This window comes from Pithys albifrons, chromosome Z, assembly GCF_047495875.1.
Source record: "Pithys albifrons albifrons isolate INPA30051 chromosome Z, PitAlb_v1, whole genome shotgun sequence".
NCBI classification, from domain to species: Eukaryota; Metazoa; Chordata; class Aves; order Passeriformes; family Thamnophilidae; genus Pithys; species Pithys albifrons.
Genome location: NC_092497.1, coordinates 49,416,155 through 49,428,686, shown reverse-complemented (window position 1 = coordinate 49,428,686; position 12,532 = coordinate 49,416,155). Strand labels below are relative to the sequence as shown.

At 42.8% G+C, this 12,532-nt stretch overlaps 1 protein-coding gene across 19 annotated transcripts in view; it reads right to left on the bottom strand.

Annotated features, from left to right (window-relative positions):
• The window catches only part of NRG1 (neuregulin 1), a 483,648-nt gene that overhangs the window by 51,869 nt on the left and 419,247 nt on the right, over window positions 1-12,532 (bottom strand). The gene's annotated exons all lie outside the window — the stretch shown is intronic.

The window sequence follows — 12,532 nt, the reverse complement described above, 5'->3', positions numbered from 1 at the left end:
TGAATTACAATGAGATAGAGAAAGCAAACCATAAATCACATATGTACATTGGGATTCATCTTGCAGGGTTTGTAAGATCCCAACAAGAAGTAAAATATTACTGATTTCATTGTGAGATTCATTCTATTTTTATTAGTATTGAGGAAAGTAAAAAATGCAACTGATTTTGCTTTGCAGCTGTGGTTTGTAAGTGAAAAGATGTTTCAGCTTCTGTGCTTTTGCCTATGCTTCTGTCTAACTGTTTTTCACTATCATTAGCCTGTTTACTTCAGAAAATTTGATCTGATTAGTGAGAAGATTTTCTGTATCATGTTCAATTTGTCCTTCATTGTCTCTCCACTTTACTTTTGGTGATCATACTTTCTCTGAGTAAGCAAAATATACAGGAACTTTTCTCCACCCTGCTCACAAAATATTTTAAAAACACAAGCAAGAAGAGCATGATATTGAAAGAAAAGCCTCGTTACAGCATCCAAAAATGGGTTGTTTGATATTGGGCTACAGATGGTCTTAGGCTGCTAGTGCAGAGAAACAGTGAGCATTTTTAATTCAAATCCACCTGTAAAGAATTAGGTTTCCAGTTTAAACATGTTGTGTGTTTTTCTTCTTCTTTATTTTTTTGTAAAGGAGAGCAAAAGTCTAGCTACATCTGTTCATAGACTGGATCAGAACCTGTTGCTGGGAATAAATCTGTTTATTTTTACCAGTCTGGGGCCAAGATGTAATATCTTAAAGAGAATTGTGTTTCCTGCAGAGAAGGTCTATGAAAAGAGAGTGGAGTAACCAAAACCAAACTCCTAAGCTGCTCTCTGGAAGCCACGGGATGTTCATCAGCTGTGATACAATTCCCACAGCCTGCAGAGAGTTACCAGATCAGCCCATGCACTAACCACAGTCCCTCTGCTCACCCGTAGTCGTGTTGTCCCTGCTCCTTTACTTGGGGTATGCACTTGCAAGGTGGTGGGCTGGAATCAGAGGAAGGCAAGTCTATGAGGCTCAAGCATCACCTGGCAGAAAAAGATGGACCCAGGAGAAAGGCTTGTAGAGAGGACTGGTGCTATATCTGCTGTTGTTACTCACCTCTGAAGCATCCCTCTCCTGTTCAGTGAGTTGTCCTGCAACTTTCAGAAGACTTCCTTTGTGGCAGTATGACAAACATGGCACCAAGTGAAACTAGAACATCCTCCTGCCTCTGTGCTTTGGGACTGAAGGTGAGGTCTGCACTACAGTGGTGCATTCCTGTCTGCCTGGAAGCAGGTGGCTGACTGCCATTGGAAAGCTGCCATTTTTGTCTTGTGATGCTGTCGAGTGGCCTGAAGGACCCAACAGAGCTTGGTTTCTGATAACCAGATAGATTAGACAGAAACTTCATCCGTTCCTTAGTTAAAGCGTTTCCTTCTGCTGGCCGCTCTCAGCTACACTACTTTCTCAACTCAGCTAGTGCAATCTCTCTCTTTGCCTATCCACCACCTTATCCTGATACTTGGCCAGATACTGCCATTTGTACCATTATCACACAAACACTTTCAAGAAGAAAAATGAGGGTCTCTGACAATTTCCACTTAGCAGTTCCAGGGCTTTTCTGAGAATCCCATGCTCAAAAATCTAATCCAAAAAAACATTGTTCTGGTTTCAGTCTATGATTTTCTGTGTCAAGAAGCTCCACATTTTAACTACATTAATATAAAGTAACATTGACTTTGATCAGCATTTTAGTCCATCAAGCAACACAACTGAGCATGTCCTTCCTTTTGTACCAGAGGACAAAGAGAGCAGAACCTCCTGCCTATCCTCCTAAGGTCAATTTTAAAATCACCCAGCCTTCCCATTATGCCTCCCAAATACCTCAGCTCCAACCTCCTCACACAGGAAAAGTCCTGAAAGTTATTCCAAGCTCTCTGATATTCCTCTAAATCTTTGCTGATTCCCTTTCTACTCTGCTTTTCCTATCTGTGAAACAAAGGGGGAGACAGCACTCCAGAGTACTGGAGTACATCACCATTTTGTACGAAGGCATCACAACATTTTCCCTATAGTTTTCCTATTCCAATTCGTATTTTCCTAACACCTACTTGGGGTTTTGAGAGCAGTAGTACATGCATAAGAGTTCTTCTTATCAGTTTAAACCCCCCAAAATTACTGAACTACAGCTGTGCTGAGGAAGCAGAATAAAACTCAATTTCAGAAGTATCTGTAACACAACCTAAAGTCAGCAGATGGATAAAAGATAAGAGGTGATATGATCAACAGAGGGTCAGTAGCAGAGACTTTGTTATCCTCGGCAAAGACCAAGACTGTGGCTGAGCAACCTAGTTCTGGATTTCCCTTCGGGAATTGGATAGTTGGGCTAATTACACCTATGTCCTTTGTCATCTCAAGCAATCTAACAAAGTGGGAAGTGAACCATCACAAAGGACAGGTCTTTCCTAAAGTCAGAATCACAGAATCATTTAGGTTGAAAAGACCTTGTAGTGGTTTTAGCTAGGCCTCAAATTGGCAGGTTCAGAGAATCTATGTGGATTGAGAGACAGCTATCACCTGACTGGGTAACCAGGAAGTATTTCATACCAGATGACGCAAACTTAAGATATGTGTGCAGCAGTGGGGGGTGTTAGGTCAGTTCCACTATGGTTGGAGTGCAGAGAAGACTGCTACAGTTGTTCTGCTCTGTTGGGCCCTCCTCCTGCTGCAGCTGCTTGCATTTTGTTTGCATTCAGGGAAGTAGAAACATTTTTGTTGTTACTCTTTCTGTTTTTTTGCTAGGAGTCTTTCAGAGTGCTTATGAACCTAGAGTAATGGGCTTTGTATTAACTGGGGAGTGGGAAGTTATTTCTTGTTTTACATAACTTGTGTAAGTGTGTGTTATATTGTAGTTTTGTCTTAATTTTCTCTTTTCTGTATAAATACATGTAGTTAGTTTCAGCATACACCTGGTCTGAGGGTTTTTTTTCCTCTTCCTCTTCTTTTTCCCTTGGCTGGTTGGGGGGAGGAGGAACCCTTTTCACTCTGTCCTGGACAGTTGGCATTTTGCCAGCTCAAACCAGGACAGACCTTCATGATCATTGAGTCCAGCCTTTGACTGATCACCACACTGTCAACTAAACCACAGCACTAAGAGCCACTTGCTGTTGTTCCTTGAACACCTCCAGGAATGGTGACTTCACCACCTCCCTGGGCAGTCCATCCCAATGCTTAACCCTTTCTACAAAGCAATTTCTTCTGATGTCCAGCCTGAGTCTCCCCTGATGCAGCTTGAGCCTCTGACCTCTTGTACTGTCCCTGTTTGTCTGGGAGGAGAGACCAACTCCCACCTGGCTACAATCTCTTTTCAGGTAGTTGTACAGAGTCATGAGCCGCCTTTTCTCCAGGCTGGACAAACCCAGCTCCCTCAGCTGCTCCCCACAAGACTTGTGCTCCAGACCCTTCACCAGCTCCTCTGCTCCTCTCTGGACACCCTCCAGCACCTCAATGTCTTTCTTACAGTGAAGTGCCCAGAACTAGACACAGGAATGAAGGTGTGGCCTCACTAGTGCTGAGTACAGGGGGACAATCCCTGCCCTGGTCCTGCTGACCACACTATTGCTGATACAGACCAGGATACCATTGGCTTTCTTGGCCACCTGAGCACACTGCTGGATCATGTTCAGCTGGTGGTTGACTACCACCCCCAGCATTTTCTGCTGGGCAGCTTTTCAGCTACTCTTCCATCAGCCTGTAGTGCTGCATGGAGTTGTTGTGGCTGATGTGCTGGACCTGATACTTGGCCTTGTTGAACCTCATACCACTGGTGTTGGCCCACTAGTCCATTAGTCCAGCCTCTCCCTATCACTCTGCAGAGTGTTATTACTCTACACAGGAACCGTTCCCTAACTCTCCACTAGGAACAATAGATGACAACTGTGTTGACATGCTGTTCCTTCATGGAGGCTGCAGCTAAATGAGATTTTTCTAGAAGGTTCTGGGAGAAGCCTAGTCTTGGCAAAATCCTTGCTGTATTAGCAGAACTGACATACCTCCTGTCCTGCACAGAAGGTCCCATTGAGAGTACTTCAAAGATCAAAAAGCTGCATCAGAAATAGAAAAGGGTTTTGACTGTCTCCAGTGTTACAGTGGAAGAGGATGGTGCAGCCTCTCAGACTCACACTGATGTTCAGATATGTGTAGTTAGGTCTGGCTGAACTCAACAGATTGCATCAACATATGAGAGTAGGTATAACTTTCCTGCTTTTGACTTGGGATAGGCTAAGTTCTGTTTTTTGCTCCCAGAATCTGAAGTGAAAAAACTTGTTCTGCTTTCCCAAAACTTCAGTTTTGTTTCTATTTTAACTCTGAATCTGTATTTAACTAAATAAAAATGGTTTTGCCAGACAATGTCTGGCTGAGGGCCCAGTCTCCCAGTATCCCTTCTCAGTCAGTGGCCAGCATCAGATGCTTCCAGAGGAAGGTGTGAGATACTCTGTTAATGCTCAGCTATGGAAGAAGCAGACCACAGGGAAAATTTCTTCTCAAACCCTGTTAGCTAGAGCTTGGCTTCTGTCCTGATGCCCAAATACTTATACTGCATCCAAAATCCTGTGTTTAAGTATTAACTGTTATCAATATGGCTAACATTGCTTTTCACGTTATGCCTAATCCTATTTTGAATAGGTCTGCAGCCTTTGGCTTCAGCTGTATTCTTTGGCAATGAATTCCATAAGCTAATTGTGTACTGTGTGAAAAAGTATTTCCTTCTATTAGTTTTCACTGTTTTGTCTGAATAAAAATTAATTTTCTATTTTATCTCTCTCTCCCCTTTTCCTGCTTCCTCACAAATTGATATCCAGCCTAGAGCTGGAGCAGAAGGGAGAGATGTGTACTGTTGATCTAAGTTGTGCCTATGATTCAAAGACAGGCGAAGGGTTGGAACACATCACCCAGCCAGTCCCCCACATCTAGCCAACCCTAAGCAGTCTGCACTGTGAAACACCAGCACCTCAAAAGCAGAGCTTCTGTAAATAGCTCTGAAGACTCATAGATGACTCTAGAATAATTATTTTGGTTTTTACTTGATTTTAACAAGTTCTAATTTTTGGTGGTTTAGTTCAGACATTGATTGATTGATGGATTGATTGATTGATGTCATATGCTCACTGCTTTGCTACAGATCAATGCTTTTTAGGGCCAGGATTGGCAAATGCAAGGGTAAAATTTGCTATCACTTGCCAGCCGGCATTCCTTTTAATTCACTAGACACACTTCCCCAGAAAAAAGACAGAAGGCAGTGCCAGTGACACATGTTGTTGGAGATTTTCCAGCAAGGAAAATTTCCTTAAATTAAAACCTGAATTTTCTGAGAAACAAAGCAGAAAATTCTGCAGGAGTAACTTAGGATGTCTTCTTGCAATGTCCTTCACATCACTTAATATATGGCAAGTAAAAATTACTTTTCAACACTGCCTGTCACCATGAACATTCTCTGCCGGAGGTGCAAAACTGCTGGTTTACCAGTGGCCATCACTCACATCATCTCAGGCTGAAAAGGCTCAGCTGGCCTGCATTGAGCTGTAAAGATCTACGACCCAGAGACATGAGTGCATTTACTCAAGAATGCATCTTTCATGGATGACTCTCCAGCAACACAAGACTACTTATGCTCTTTGTAGCATCTTTTGATTAAAAAAATCCAACCCTGTACTGCATTACACTTAAAATCTACTCTGGTCACTGTTCTGATAATTAGATGTCTGCTACAGCCTGTACTTCACAGGGGTTGTCTTCGTTGTCTTCTAGAAAAAACCAGATTTCAGTCCTGCAGACACATTAATCACTAGCCAAGCAAGCAGTTTAACTAATCAAAATCTGGGTCTTGCAAACGATAAAATTTAATAAATCAATTTTGGTGCCATTGTGGGCATACCAGGCCACTCCATCATTGTCTTCTACGGAACTGAAGGAAGTGAAACTGCTCCATTTTCAGAAACTACTTACTTAAAGGCAGAGTAGAAGAGGTATGACAGTTTTAGTGATGGATAGCCACTAGTCGGGGAATTTGAAGAAGCCAGCTGAACAGAAAGTGGGGGTGATTGCTGGGTCAAGTATTCTACCTCATGAATGTGTTCTCGGGAGATCTGTGCTAACACTTAAGCCAAGGTACAGGTGAGGTATGGTGCTGACCTCAAGTACCTCAGTACCTCAACAAACCACAGTATCTCAACAAACCGGATGTTCACCAGTGACACCATAAACACCTCAGTGAAAGGCTGAATGGAAACAGGAAACACATGGTAACCAGGAGCTTGCCACACTGAACTTCTGCTTTGCAGTTGTTCTGCATACTTGGACATTGCCTTGTATCAAAGAACCATTGCCTCACAACCCTTTGTCTTAACTGGTCTCAAAATAAATTGGTCTCACAATAAAGTGGTTGCTCAGGATGTCTGGAGTCATGGTGCCATGACAACAGGTGTGAGAGCATGAACAGATTATGACCTCACTGCAAGACTGGGAGAAATAAGGGCAGATATTTATCCAGTAGTGAGGTGTCCATCCATGGACACCTCATCCCCAGTTCTCAGCTGATGAGCATTCACAAACTGTGTAAGACTACAAAAGAGCTTTTGAAATCTGTGATTGCCAGATATCAACAGCTCTGTGCTGTTTGTTCCCAAAGACATCCCTTCTGCATGGGCCTATCAGCCCTGGTATGAGCCTGTTAACTGCTGCTTGCACTGAGACTCTAGTGGTAGGCAAATTGGGCAGGCTTTGTAACCTTCTGCACTGCAAAGCCCTGATAATCTTTTCTCCATCACTTGCAGGCTCATAGTGATGCCTCACAGCATTGCAGCCAGCTCCTGATCACACAGGGCTGCTGCTCCCTGACCAGTGCAGGAGGGCAGAGCTGCTCTGCCAGGGCACCTGTACATTTGCAGGTTTATAAGCTCTGTAAGACCAACAGAATTGAGTTTTCCAGGGCAGCGGTGGAAGAGTTAACATCTTACAGCTCCACAGATGTTGTGAGTAACAATAAAGGCCCTTTCCTACTGACAGCTATACACAGGGAGCTTCCAGATCTAGTGCCTGAAGCTTCGCACTGCTGGGGATTGACACAGAAAGGAAGATGCAGGATACAAAGACAGCCTGTGGTGGACCTCACAAGCTGGGTGAGCCCTGCAGAAGGCCCCCAGAAGCTGCCTAAGAGCAGTTACAGAGATGCTAGCAAACGGTGCACTTAGCTTTTCATGACCCTTACATGTCACACTGTTTTTGTAATTTTCAATGCAACTTAACACAACAGCCACAATGCAACTAATGAATCAAACAACCCAAACCAGACGGAATGTAATTAATGCTGTTACGCACAGCCCAATAGGAGTCATTCTTTTATGGCAGGTAAAAAGAGTAACAAAGAAAATTAGCCAACTAATGACCAAAAACCACTTACACACACCCATGCACACACACACACGCTGAGGTGCATGCAGTCACACTCACTCTTGGATGCAAAAGGCTAACCAATAGAATCCAATGCCAGACATACTGTATGCTCATTAAAATACTGGCCAAACTGCTTTATGATTACTATCCCAGGACTTTAAATGATGGCTGAGTTTGAGATGAGCCTTTCAGAACAAAAGCTACTGATGAATAGACGAGGGAAGTGGAGATTAAGAGAGCAAAAGGGATTTAGACATAAAGGAAAGACTTTTTTCCTAGAGCAGCCAGAATTAGTTTGACAAGTAATCACTGTTTCTATAAGCCAATGTTCACTCTTTCTGTCTATTGGGGCATTATCTTAGATGATCAAGAAATTATGGAAATGAATGGGAGAAGCATAGCAGCAAAAGCTACTTAACATGTCACAGCCACTCATAGCAAATCAAAGGGGAAAATAGAAATGCGAGCTGTGCTAAATCCTCTCAATGCAATTGGAAGGATCACTGCTCATGTCAGCTCTTATCCTTGACTGTTTGGGGGTTTTTTGCCATTGTTAATTTTTAATTTGCTCTCCATTTGCAGTTTAAGACTGCAGCAAGTGAATGAGCTAGTCTGTATCTTCCAGCTAAATGTAAAACAGATCATTCATAAAGTGAAAGAAAAAATTGTAAGGAGATGAATAACCTTAAAAAAAATCATGCCTCAGGGTAATGTGCTCTTCAGTCATAATCCCAGATAGTTATTTTTCCAGAAGCTGAGTAACATCCTGCAAACTCCTCAACAGAGCATACGATGCTGACTCATTCTGGGAGGCAGATCACCTTTATTTTCCCTTAACGGTGAATTTGTCAGATGTGCCAAAAGTGAAGTAAAAGCTTCTACTCAGGGATCCTGCAGATAGTAGGTATACACTTTCCCTCTGAAGTCCCCTTCTCCTCTCTTCACCCACCTCTTTTTGGGAGAACAAGGTTACCATGGTAAGCATAATATCTATAACTTTCTAGCAGAAACACAGTAAATCAAACCAATCTGCTGTTGACATCTGTCCTCCCATTAATTTGCTGTTGTCTCCTTTTCATGGGACTTGTGATCCACAGAGGCAGAGGTTTTTTAGATACCTTGATCTCAGCAGCAACAACTTAGCATCCCACATGGATGCAAACTGGGTACCACTAGAAAAAAATGGCTACATGAAAAGGCTGATTGAATCTGACAAGCCTCAAGGGAGCTGGCAGCAATCCAGAGGGCTGATAAATCCCTGCTCAGGGCAGACCTTCAGGCCTACCACAAGTGACCAAGTGATAATGCAGACTGGGTTGGCAGTTTTGTACCCTGTGTAACATCCCACTCAACTCAGACTACTTGCAAAACTAATACTCAGAAAAGCACAAAACAGAGAGAGACATGAGTTAATGCTCACACTGAGGTCTGAGAAGGAGCAGTTTGTACATGACTAAACAAAATGCAACATGCTGATTACTACCAGCTGTCAACATACTTTGCCTCTCCCAGAAGTTAACAAGGCTGTTTTACCTTTCTGATAAATGCACCAACAATGTAAATGAAACATAATGCTGCATAGTACTGTCCCTGCAGCCACATGACCCCCTATCTAAAGAGCCACCTGTATGTGTGACTGCATGAGCTCATCCATTAGGTACTCATATGCTTTTCATTTGTACAGTGAAATCTCCCTTGCAAAATTTTTCCTAATCTGTCTCTCTGAAGAAAATATTTATTTTCAGTAAAATTTTTCAAACAATGTTCTACCTACAGCACAAGGCAGGGAAAATTTCCATTTGAATAGTCTGTCAAAGTTGCAAACGAGCGGTAACATGGACTTATCATGACAAATGCCATAGAAATTTAGCTATAAGACACTGGATATTAAAATTTCAATATTTAAAAGAAAGTAATTTATTTGTTATGCAAGATTTCTAGGCAGCTGTGTTCTATTTCTGCTCAAGACTGGATTGCCTTCTTTACGCTTAACACAGTGTAAGAGTGGCAATGATATCATTCATTGCTGCAGAGGAAATAAAAAGCTCTAAGCTTAGACCTTGGCAGGAAAAAACAGTTTTGCACTTAATTTCTAAACAAGTGTTTATATTAAAAATTTGTTGTACTTGAATACTAGTCAGGGTCTGACAGGAGGCTGGCAAACTTTCCTCAGACACCCACTTTCTGGACAAATGAAAAGTCAAGACAGAGCAGAGGGACTGAAAGGTGCTCTCAGTCCCATAATCAGATTACAACCAAACCTCTCTCCGACACCCTTGCTTCCTCTCCACCACCTGTGCCTGTGCATGCTAAAAGGTAAATTTCTCTGCAGCAGTGGCTCCTCAATTTTTTCACTATGTCCACGTAGCAGTTTCTTAAAAGATGCCAAATTGCTGTGCACTTGACTTCTCCTGATCAGCCTTCTCCTCTGACCCTCAGGACCACTGGTGGTGCTCCCAAATACTCCCTTCTTTGGAAAATTTTGGCCAGAAACCCTATTTGTAACAGGCAAGGCCTGTGATGGAGCAGAAGGTCACAGCTGCAATATGCAGAAGGACCACGTCAAGGTGTCTGTGCCTGGCCACAAGCTGTCTGAGATCTGAAACTAAAGCATCACCTCATGGGTATGTGGCTGTGGCTGTGTTTCTTCCCACCTGAGACAGCGACAGTACTTAGCTTATGTAGAAAATGCTTATGTAATATGTAAAAGATATCTCTGGAGGCAATCTTGGAATCTCAACACGCAGAAATAATTTGTGTGACTGCAGCATAGCTAAAGCAAATAAAAAGCAGCAGGAAACCCTGATTTCTTATTTAGGGTTGTATTTTTTTCCTGGTAAATGACATAATTAAGGAAGACCCACAATATAATTAATCCTGCATCTAAAGAGTGACAGAAGTGAAACAAGGGCACATCTCACTGTGATCACAATTCAGCTTTATTCTATGCTCTAACACCATTAGGTAATGTGATGAAAGCTCATTTGCTCACCAGCAAGGGAGTGCATAGAGACAAGGGCAGACAAGGGGTCCTCAAATCCTGCCCTGCCTAGCCCCTTCCTGGCTTGCCATAGGAGCCATCTGCCACACACTGCAGGATGAAACCTAACATTGTGATCCAACTGGAAATGTTTTCTGGTACAGCTTTCAAACAGAGGGATACTATTGCCTGTGGGCATCTGGGACCCCTCATGGGATGTAAGGGAAGTACATTTTGGCATCTTACAAGTGTTGTGCTGAGATGTTTAGGGAAGGAAGCAAAGGCAGGGAGAGGGATCTGAGAGGTTTGAGGGAGAATAAGAGTGGAGAAACTGGGAGAGATACAAGGACAAGAAGAGGCTGTTCATTTGTAAATAGGCTGCACATATTGTGCTTCTGTGCCTGTGCCTTGCACCTGATCAGTGTAGTCTGTTCAGTCTTCTCACCAAACTCCATTTCTAACTCTTTTAATGGGTGAGTGGTGTGCATGTGTCTGCACGTCACGTGTGTATGTACACGTGTCTGCGTGCACACCTGTGGTGAGTGTGTGACCAGCTTAGCTTCTGCCTGGACTTGGGGCATGAACCTGATGCAGCCTCATCTCACTTGACCTACCCCACTGGTGAAGGGCCCACTTCCTAGCAAATAAAATATATTGTCTTCAGGAGTTTGAGACATAATAAGCATAGGGCAGAACTGTCCTAATTAATTACAGAACACATGCTGCTTTGTATAACACACACACACACACACACAAATTATTCTGCTTCCAGTCCCACACAGCTCATGCATATCATGACTATTTCTCACTGTAGGTGCAGATAAATGCAAAGACATCTCCTTGAGCTAAGGTGCTTAAGGCAAAAAGTTGAACATACTCATCCCTTTTTCAACATACAAAAAGTTTTCCAATAAAAAATGGAAACAATGTCTGTTTGAGAAAGGGAGTCTTTTGAACAATTTGGAGAATCAAAAGACCTTGTCACATAGAGAAATATTTTTAAAACTAGGTGGTTTGGTGGAAAACACACCATCATCATTTTAGAAATAGAATGTTCAGTTTTTCTAATCTATTGTAAGGCTGACTGTGCAGATGTTTTTAGTAATACCAGGTCTCTCAGTGCATACAAGATGCTATCCCTCTTTTTAAACTATTTTTTTGGCTGCAAAATGCTTTTTTTGGAACACATCAAGGACACAAAGCACATGTGTTTCAGACTGCAGTGTTATAACTTGAGGATGCTGACTGCAACTTAAACTTTAGTGAAATAAAGTAAGTTTTCCTTTGGAGAAGATCAGCTGGCAAATAGCCTGTGATCATGATGGCTGACCATGCCTCAGGTTAGGTTGCAGTGAAGAAAAGAACCTTTGCAACACAGGGGGTTAACAGTCATTTTTAGGGGTCCAAAATTTAAGGAAACATTGCATCAAACAGGTCACTCGGCACAGCATCTTATTACAGAAAATCCAGAGTAATGCCCTAGGTGGCTAAACCTCAAGTTACCTCTAGCAAATTCTTCACATTCTGCCCTCTAACCTGTCTTGACTTCCCAGTGTTCCTCTAGAGCTCTGACATATGGCTTTGTTGGAAGCTGAGGGTGTCTTGATGACAGGCTGTCCAGCATAGCTGGGCCCTCGCCCACAGCCTCCATGTGCAAAGACTACTCACTCCTGCTGTGGGCTAACCTCTGGAGAAACAGAACAAGGAAGGACTGATGTGAGTAGCAAGTCCATGGAAGGGAAATCCCACTGCAGCATTGGAGCTGTACCCTTTACCTTCCCACTCCACATTGCAATGCACACAGGTGACTTGACAAATCCCTGCAGGGTTACTGAGACTATCTTACATCCTTAGGTTGGAGATTACCTTGGAGATATCCTACAGCTGAAGAAGGAGAAGTTCTGCCCATCTGTCTACCCTTCAATGTCAGACAAACCAAGATACCTGTCAGACCTCCACTAGCCACTTTCCTGACTAGAGAAGGGTTTCTGTTCTTCTCCTTTCCTCCCATTTTTAATGACTCATAATCATTTGGCCTTTGCTAAGTATGTTCCAGGTATAGACAGGGTCTCTCCTTCAATAGGCTTTGTGATACTTCAGATCCTTTTTGCTTCCTGGCTGCCTACAAACAATCAGTGA